Source organism: Danio rerio, chromosome 8, assembly GCF_052040795.2.
Source record: "Danio rerio strain M-AB ecotype USA chromosome 8, GRCz13ab, whole genome shotgun sequence".
NCBI classification, from domain to species: Eukaryota; Metazoa; Chordata; class Actinopteri; order Cypriniformes; family Danionidae; genus Danio; species Danio rerio.
In genome coordinates, this window is record NC_141028.1 from 43,856,938 (window position 1) to 43,867,402 (window position 10,465).

Here is a 10,465-nt window from a genome sequence, read left to right on the forward strand (position 1 = left end):
TTGTTTTTTTTTTCTAAAATGGAAGTCAATGGTTACCAGTTTTCAAGTTCATTCTAAATATCTTTTGTGTTCAACCAAAAGAAGGAACTAATAAATGTTTGTAACCATTTGATTGCCAGTGCATAGTGCGTTCATTTTCACTTTTGGGTAAACTATCTCTATGAAATTAACCAAACATAATTGTTTTGTCTTTGTACCCTACATTTGGAGCAGCACCACTCATCATCCCCAATAATATCATTTTGTTGTAATGGTACAATAATAGCTTGAGACAGTTGGGATGATGCCATCAACCTAACTGACCACTGAATTGTCCATTGAAGAACTGACCGTTTTTTTTTTTTTTTTTACTTATTAGAAATGGGATCTTGATAGCCATCTAAAAGGTAATTATGTCCCTTTTCTCTAAAACGCTGCCGTAAGAAGTCTTCATATGAGGTACGCCTTTAGTATGGGACGTCCTTTTTAAGAACAGACCATTGTTTTCTTCTACTTATTAGACATTGGGTCTTTATGACACTTTGAATGTTATTATTCCTCCATTTCTCCAAAATGCTGCAGTGACAAGGTTTCATGTAAAGTATGCATATATTATGGAATGTCATGAACGTGAACTGCCCATTGATTCTACTTATTAGACATTGGGTATTTAAAGCACTTTATATAATGTTTATGCCCAAATTCTCCAAAACACTGCAGTAACAAGTCTTCATCTGATAAATACATGTAGTATGGGATGTCCTATACAAGAACTGACCGTTGTTTTTTTTCTACTTATTAGAAATTAGGTCTTTATAGTACTTTAAGTTGATACCTATTTCACCAAAATGCCGCAGTAGGATGGTTTCATGTAAATTATGCATACAGTGAGGGACGTCCTGTACAAAAACATAAAGCACTTTATATTATGTTAATGGCCCAATTCTCCAAAAAGTGGCAGTAAGAAGGTTTCATATTAGGTATGCATACAGTATGGGATGTCCTCTACGAGTATTCAGCAATAGGAAGAGCTGAGCATTGTTATTTTTTTCTACTTTTTAGAAAAGGGGTCTTTAAAGCAATTTATAAGTTTAATACCCAATTTCTCGAAAATGGTGCAGTAATAAGTTTTCACATGAAGTATGCATAAAGTATAAGACATCCTGTATGACAACTGACTATTGTTTTTTCTACTTATTAGTAATGAGGTCTTTATAGTACTTCATATTATGTTAGTGCCCCATTTCTCTAAAATGTAGTAGTAAGAAGGCTTCATATGATGTATGCAAATATTATGAGATGTCCTCTAAAAAAACTGACTATTTTTGTATTCTACTTCTAAAAAATGGGGTCTTTAATAATTTCTCCAAAATTATTTGGTGAGAAGTCTTCACATGAAGTATGTGTATAGTATAGGACGCCCTGTATAAAAACTGGCAATTGTTTTCTTCTACTTATTAGAAATTGGGTCTTTATAGCACTTTGTAATATGTTAATATCCCATTTCTCGAAAATGCTGCAGTAAGAATGTTCCATGTGAAGTACGCATATAGTATGGGATGTCCTATATATGAACTGACCATTGTTTTTTCTACTTATTTGACATGCGGTCTTTGTAGCACTTTATAATAGGTTAATACCCCATTTCTTCAAAATGCTGCAATAAAAAGGTTTCATGTGAAGTACACACATAGTATGGGATGTCCTATATATGAACTGACCATTGTTTTTTCTACTTATTTGAAATGGGGTCTTTATAGCACTTTGTAATATGTTAATACCCTGTTTCTCCAAAACACTGAAGTAAAAAGGCTTTATGTGAAGTACCCATATAGTATGGAATATCCTGTATAAGAACTGACTATTGTTGTCTTCTACTTATTTAAACTGTGGTCTTTATAGCACTTTATAATGGGTTAATACCCCATTTCTCCAAAATGCTGCAGTAAAAAGGTTTCATGTGAAGTACATATATAGTTACATATATAGTATTGGATGTCCTATATAAGAATCAACCATTATTTTTTTCTACTTATTTAAAATGTGGTCTTTATAGTACTTTATATTATGTTAATACTCCGTTTCCTTAAAATGCTGCAGTAAAAAGATTGTATGTGAAGTACACACATAGTATGGGATGTCCTGTATGAGAACTGACAATTGTTTTTTTCTACTTGAAATGCGGTCTTTATAGCACTTTATATTAGATCTATACCCCATTTCCCCAAAGCAGTGCAGTTAGGAGGTTTAGTGTGAAGTACACATATAGTATAGGATGTCCTGTATAAGAATTGACCATTGTTTTTTCTACTTAATTGAATAGAGGTTTTTAGAGCACTTTATAATAGGTTAATACCCCCGTTTCTTTAAAATGCTGCAGTAAAAAGTTTTCATGTAAAGTACACACATAGATTAGGATGTCCTATATAAGAACTGACCATTGTTTTTTTCTACTTATTTGAAATGGGGTGTTTATAATACTTTATATTATGTTAATAGCCAGTTTCTTTAAATTGCTGCAGTAAAAAGGTTTCATGTGAAGTACATAAATAGTATGGGATGTCCTGTATAAAAACTGACCATTGTTTTTTCTACTTATTTAAAATGAAGTCTTTATAGTACTTTATATTATGTTAATGCCCCGTTTCTTTAAAATGCTGAAGTAAAAAGGTTTCATGTGAAGTACATATATAGTTTAGGATGTCCTGTATAAGAACTGACCATTGTTTTTTCTACTTATTTGAAATTAGGTTTTTATGTCACTTTATAGTATGTTAATACCCCATTTCTTTAAATGCTGCAGTAAAAAGGTTTCATGTGAAGTACACATATATTATGGGATGTCCTGTATAAGAACTGACCATTGTTTCTTCTACTTATTTTTTAATGAGGTTTTTATATCACTTTATATTATGTTAATACCCCATTTCTTTAAAATGCTGCAGTAAAAAGGTTCATGTGAAGTACACATATACTATGAAATGTCCTGTACAAGAACTGACCAATGTTTTTTTTCTACTTATTTAAAATGCTGTGTTTATATTATGTTAATACCCAATTTCTTTAAAATGCTGGAGTAAAAAGGTTTTATGTGAAGTAGATATATAGTATGGGATGTCCTGTATAAGAACTGACCATTGTTTTTTCTACTTATTTGAAATGGGGTTTTTTTATATCATTTTATATTATTATGTTAATACCCCGCTTCTCCAAAACAGTGCAGTAAGAAGTTTTCATGTGAAGTACACATATAGTATGGGATGTCCTGTATAACAACTGACAATTGTTTTTTTCTACTTATTTAAAATGCGGTCTTTGTAGTACTTTATATTATATTAATAGCCCATTTCTTTAAAATGCTACAGTAAAAAGGTTTCATGTGAAGTACACATATAGTATGGGATGTCCTATGTAAGAACTGACCATTGATTTTTTCCACTTAATTGAAATGGGGTCTTATTAGTACTTTTTTCTATTTTAATACCAGTTTCTCCAAAACAGTGCAGTAAGAAGGTTTAATGTGAAGTACACGTATAGTATGAAATGTCCTGTATAAGAACAGATCATTGTTTTTTTCTACTTATTTAAAATGGGGTTTTTATAGTACTTTATATTATGTTAAATCCCCCGTTTCTTTAAAATGCTGCAGTAAAAAGTTTTCATGTGAAGTACATATATAGTATGGAATGTCCTGTATAAGAACTGACCATTGTTTTTTTTCTACTTATTTAAAATGCAGTCTTTATAGTACTTTATATTATGTTAATACCCCGTTTCTTTAAAATGCTGCAGTAAAAAGCTTTTATGTGAAGTACACACATTGATTAGGATGTCCTGTATAAGATTTGACCATTGTTTTCTTCTACTTATTTAAAATGCGGTCTTTTTAGTACTTTATACATTTACATTTAGTCATTTAGCAGACGTATTTATCCAAAGCGACTTACAAATGAGGACAAGGAAGCAATTTACACAACTGTTAGAGCAACAATGAATAATTGCTGTAGGCAAGTTTCAGGTGTGTAAAGAGTGTGAGAAGCAAAACATTAGTATTTTTTTATAGTTAGTGTAGGAGTCAGAGAGGGAGTTGCATATTAGCAAGGAAAGTGGAGACTAAATTGTTATATTATGGGGTATGTTAATACCCCATTTCTTTAAAATGCTGCAGTAAAAGGTTTCATGTGAAGTAAATTTATAGTATGGGATGTACTGTATAAGAACTGGCCATTGTTTTTTTCTACTTATTTGAAATGCGGTCTTTATAACGTTTTGAATTACATTAGTAACTTAATACTCCAAAACGCTGCAGTAAAAAGGTTTCATGTGAAGTACAGATATAGTATGGGATGTCCTCTATAAGAACTGTCCATTGTTTTTTTCTACTTATTAGAAATGGGGATTTTATATCACTTTATAATATGTTAATACCCCGTTTCTCCAAAACGCTGCAGTAAAAAATATTTCATGTGAAGTGTACATATAGTATGGGATGTCCTGTATAAGAACTGTCCATTGTTTTTTTCTACTTATTAGAAATTGGGTTTTTATGTCACTTTATAATAGGTTAATACCCAGTTTCTCCAAAACGCTGCAGTAAAAAAGATTTCATGTGAAGTGCACATATAGTATAGGATGTCCTGTATAAGAACTGACCATTGTTTTTTTCTACTTATTAGAAATGGGCTCCTTATAGCACTTTATAATATATTAATACCCTGTTTCTCCAAAACGCTGCAGTAAAAAGGTTTCATGTGAAGTGCATATAGTATGGGACGTCCTGTTTAAGAACTGACCATTGTTTTTTTCTACTTATTAGAAATGGGATCCTTATAGCACTTTATAATATATTAATACCCTGTTTCTCCAAAACGCTGCAGTAAAAAGGTTTCATGTAAAGTGCACATAGTATGGGACGTCCTGTTTAAGAACTTACCATTGTTTTTTTCTACTTATTGGAAATGGGCTCTTTATAGCACTATAAAATATGTTAATACCCAGTGTCTTTAAAATGCTGCAGTAAAAAGGTTTCATGTGAAGAGCACATATAGTATGGGATGTCCTGTATAAGAACTGACCATTGTTTTTTTTACTTATTTGAAATGGGGTCTTTATAGCACTTGATATTAGCTTAATACCCCGTTTCTTCAAAATGCTGCAGTAAAAAGGTTTCATGTGAAGTACATATGTAGTATGGGATGTCATGTATAAGAACTGACCATTGTTTTTTTCTACTTATTTGAAATGGGGTCTTTATAGCACTTGATATTAGCTTAATACCCCGTTTCTCCAAAACGCTGCAGTAAAAAGGTTTCATGTGAAGTGCACATATAGTATGGGATGTCCAGTTTAAGAACTGACCATTGTTTTTTTCTACTTATTGGAAATGGGCTCTTTATAGCACTTTATAATATGTTAATACCCCGTTTCTCCAAAACGCTGCAGTAAAAAAGATTTCATGTGAAGTGTACATATAGTATGGGATGTCCTGTATAAGAACTGACCATTGTTTTTTTCTACTTATTAGAAATGGGGTTTTTATGTCACTTTATAATAGGTTAACACTCAGTTTCTCTAAAACGCTGCAGTAAAAAAGATTTCATGTGAAGTGCACAAATAGTATGGTATGTCCTGTATAAGAACTGACCATTGTTTTTTTCTACTTATTAGAAATGGGTTCCTTATAGCACTTTATATTAGCTTAATACCCCGTTTCTTCAAAATGCTGCAGTAAAAAGGTTTCATGTGAAGTACATATGTAGTATGGGATGTCATGTATAAGAACTGACCATTGTCTTTTTCTACTTATTTGAAATGCGGTCTTTATGGCACTTTATATTATGTTAATACCCCCTTTCTCCAAAATGCTGCAGTAAAAAGGTTTCATGTGAAGTACAGATATAGTATGGGACGTCCTGTATAAGAACTGACCATTGTTTTTTTCTACTTATTTGATATGGGGTCTTTAAAGCACTTTATATCATGTTAATACCCCCTTTCTCAAAAATGCTGCAGTAAAAAGGTTTCATGTGAAGTACACATATAGTATGGTATGTCCTGTATAAGAACTGACCAATGTTTTTTTCTACTTATTTGAAATAGGGTCTTTATAGTACTTTATGTTGGCTTAATACCCCGTTTCTCCAAAATGCTGCAGTAAAAAGGTTTCATGTGAAGTACACATATAGTATGGTATGTCCTGTATAAGAACTGACCATTGTTTTTTTCTACTTATTTGAAATGCGGTCTTTATAGCACTTTATATTATGTTAATACCCCCTTTCTCCAAAACGCTGCAGTAAATAGGTTTCATGTGAAGTACACATATAGTATGGTATGTCCTGTATAAGAACTGACTATTGTTTTTTTTTTACTTATTTGAAATGCGGTCTTTATAGCACTTTATATCAGGTTATTACCCCGTTTCTCCAAAACAGAGCAGTAAAAAGTTTTTATGTGAAGTACACATATAGTATGGGATGTCCTGAATAAGAACTGACCATTGTTTTTTTTCTACTTATTTGATATGGGGTTTTTATAACGTTTTGAATTACATTAGTAACCTAATACTCCAAAATGCTGCAGTAAAAAAGATTTAATGTGAAGTGCATATATAGTATGGGATGTCCTGTATAAGAACTGACCATTGTTTTTTTTTTCTACTTTTTAGAAATGGGCTCTTTATAGCACTTTATAATATGTTAATACCCTGTTTCTCCAAAACGCTGCAGTAAAAAGGTTTCATGTGAAGTACACATATAGTATGGTATGTCCTGTATAAGAACTGACCATTGTTTTTTTCTACTTATTTGAAATAGGGTCTTTATAGCACTTTATATTGGCTTAATACCTCGTTTCTCCAAAATGCTGCAGTAAAAAGGTTTCATGTGAAGTACATATATAGTATGGTATGTCATGTATAAGAACTGACCATTGTCTTTTTCTACTTATTTGAAATGGGGTCTTTAAAGCACTTTATATCATGTTAATACCCCCTTTCCCCAAAATGCTGCAGTAAAAAGGTTTCATGTGAAGTACACATATAGTATGGTATGTCCTGTATAAGAACTGACCAATGTTTTTTTCTACTTATTTGAAATAGGGTCTTTATAGCACTTTATATTGGCTTAATACCCCGTTTCTCCAAAATGCTGCAGTAAAAAGGTTTCATGTGAAGTACATATATAGTATGGTATGTCATGTTTAAGAACTGACCATTGTCTTTTTCTACTTATTTGAAATGGGGTCTTTATAGCACTTTATAATATGTTAATACCCCCTTTCTCCAAAATGCTGCAGTAAAAAGGTTTCATGTGAAGTGCAGATATAGTATGGGACGTCCTGTATAAGAACTGACCATTGTTTTTTTCTACTTATTTGAAATGCGGTCTTTAAAGCACTTTATATTATGTTAATACCCCCTTTCTCCAAAATGCTGCAGTAAAAAGGTTTCATGTGAAGTACACATATAGTGTGGGATGTCCTGTATAAGAACTGACCATTGTTTTTTTCTACTTATTTGAAATGCGGTCTTTTTAGCACTTTATATTATGTTAATACCCCCTTTCTCCAAAACGCTGCAGTAAATAGGTTTCATGTGAAGTACAGATATAGTATGGGATGTCCTGTATAAGAACTGACCATTGTCTTTTTCTACTTATTTGAAATGGGGTCTTTATAGCACTTTATATTATGTTAATACCCCCTTTCTCCAAAATGCTGCTGTAAAAAGGTTTCATGTGAAGTACACATATAGTATGTATGTCCTGTATAAGAACTGACCATTGTTTCTTTCTACTTATTGGAAATGGGGTCTTTATAGTACTTTATATTATGTTAATACCCAATTTCTCCAAAACAGTGCAGTAAGAAAGTTTCATGTCAAGTACATAGTATAGGATGTCTTATGTAAGAACTGACCATTGTCTTTTTCTACTTATTAAAAATGGGGTCTTTGTAACACTTTAAATCATATTAATATACAATTTCTCCAAAACAGTGCAGTAAGAAGGTTTATTGTGAAGTACACATATAGTACGGGATGTCCTGTATAAGAACTGACCATTGTTTATTTCTACTTATTTAAAACGGGGTCCTTATGTTACTTCATACTATGTTAATTCCCCCGTGTCTTTAAAATGCTGCAGTAAAAAGCTTTCATGTGAAGTACACACAGAGATAAGGGTGTCATGTATAAGATCTGACCATTGTTTTTCTCTACTTATTTGAAAGGGGGACTTTATAGTACTTTTTTTCTATGTTAACACCCCGTTTCTCTAAAATGCTGCAGTAAAAAGGTTTCATGTGAAGTACATATATAGTATGGGATGTCCTGTATAAGAACCGACCATTATTTTTTTCTACTTATTTGAAGTGGGGTTTTTATATCACTTTGTTGTGTTAATACCTCATTTCTCCAAACAGTGCAGTAAGAAGGTTTCATGTAATGTACACACATAGTATGGGATGTCCTGTACTAGAACTGACCATTGTTTTTTTCTACTTATTTGAAATGAGGTCTTTATAGCACTCTATATTATTTTAATACCCCATTTCTCCAAAATGCTGCAGTAAAAAAGTTTTATGTGAAGTACAGATATAGTATGGATGTCCTGTATAGGAACTGACCATTGTTTTTTTCTACTTATTTGAATTGGGGTCTTTATAGTATTTTATATTATGTTAATACCCCGTTTTTTTTTAAAAAAATGCTGCAGTAAAAACGCTTCATGTGAAGTACATATATAGTATGGTATGTCCTGTATAAGAACTGTCCATTGTTTTTTTCTACTTATTAGAAATGGGGTTTTTATATCACTTTATAATAGGTTAATACCCAGTTTCTCCAAAATGCTGCAGTAAAAAAGATTTCATGTGAAGTACACATATAGTATGGGATGTCCTGAATAAGAACTGACCATTGTTTCTTTCTACTTAATCGAAATGGGGTCTTTATAACACTTTATATTATGTTAATGTCCCACTTCTCCAGATTGCTGGAGTAAGAAGTGTTTATATGTAGTATGCATATTGTATGTGATGTTCTGTACAGGAACTGATCATTGTTTTTTGTCAATTTATTGAAAATTGGGTCTTCATAACACTTTGAGTAATGTTAATGCCCAATTTCTCCAAAACGCTGCAGTAACAAGTCTTTATATGAGGTTTAGTATGGGATGTCCTGTATAAGACCTGACTATTGTTTTTTTTCTACATCTTTTAAATGAGCAATTTTTTTTCCAAATTGCTGCAGTAAAAAGGATTCATATGATGTATATATGCATATAGCATGGGACATCTAGTATCAGACCTGATCACTCTTTTATTTAACTCAGTGGATCTCAAACTTTTTTCACCAAGTACCACCTTAGAAAAAAATCGTCTCTCCAAGTACCACCTTACGACGCTATTTTTTTAACCAGTATTAAAAAATAGCGTCATAAGCCCAATTAAGCAGCTACAGGTGTGCACAGTTTTAAAACGATGCAGATTACTTCCTATTAGTAAGAATATGTATTATTGTCAGTCACTTTAAACATTTGAAATAGTCTGAACATTAACTGTGCTTGCAGATAAAAAAAAAGGTTTTAGTTAAAATGTGCTTTTAAAAGTTCATTAAAAAATGGCGCTGTTCTTAAAAAGTAAAAAGAAAACTGCTGTACTTAAATCTAAAGTATTCATAGTAGCCTATTCATCAAAAGCTGGAAATGCTGCTTGGACCTTATAAATATAGGCTATATGTCATATTCATACACTTTCAGACAAATCTTGAAATAAATGTTAAATGTAAATGACAGGGTTCATACAGGCACAGCCTAATGAAAATCAATTCCTGCACCTTTTTTTTTTCAAGACTGACATGCTATGTATTGAAGACCTGAAATGTATTCTCAGCAACCCATAAAACATTGCATAGGAATAGATACAAATAAAAACCATTAATATTAATATTTATTAATCATATATTAATAGTGCATTGTGAAATCTTTTTTGTACTCAAGTAAAAATACTATTACACTGCTAAAATAAAAAAAAAAAATTAGTAAATAATCATAATATTAGGTAAAAGTACAAATAACTCTTTTAAAAAGTACTAGTTGGTTACTTTTGAAAAAAAATCTGATTTTCTTTATGAAATCACTTTTTTTTTTTACGTGTAAACCTGATTTAATGGTTTGATTGCTTACATCCCAAAGCTACATGTATATTTTGCACTAACAAAGGAAGTATAGTCAATTTTTCCTTTCATGACAATTAATCTTTTTCAATAGCACTGATAAAACTACCAAATAATATTTAAGGCCATAAAGACACTTTTTGCCCATTTTTAAACAATATATATTTTTAAGCTTTGAAAGGTTAAATTAAAGTATATGGTAAAAAGATTTCAATTTAGCCTTTTATTTACATATTTTACACTATTTTCTTTACAATATGGCAAATTTGTTTCTTAAATAGCTTTACATCACATGTAGATTTTATTTTACAC

At 31.4% G+C, this 10,465-nt stretch overlaps 1 long non-coding RNA gene across 1 annotated transcript; it reads left to right on the forward strand.

Moving 5' to 3' along the window:
• The first annotated feature begins 350 nt into the window (after positions 1–350).
• Positions 351–4,855, forward strand: LOC147842803 (uncharacterized). The gene is made up of 3 exons (XR_015498317.1): positions 351–2,923; positions 3,345–3,582; positions 3,728–4,855. It is a non-coding gene; the product is annotated as an uncharacterized LOC147842803 (long non-coding RNA).
• Positions 4,856–10,465: the final 5,610 nt, after the last annotated feature.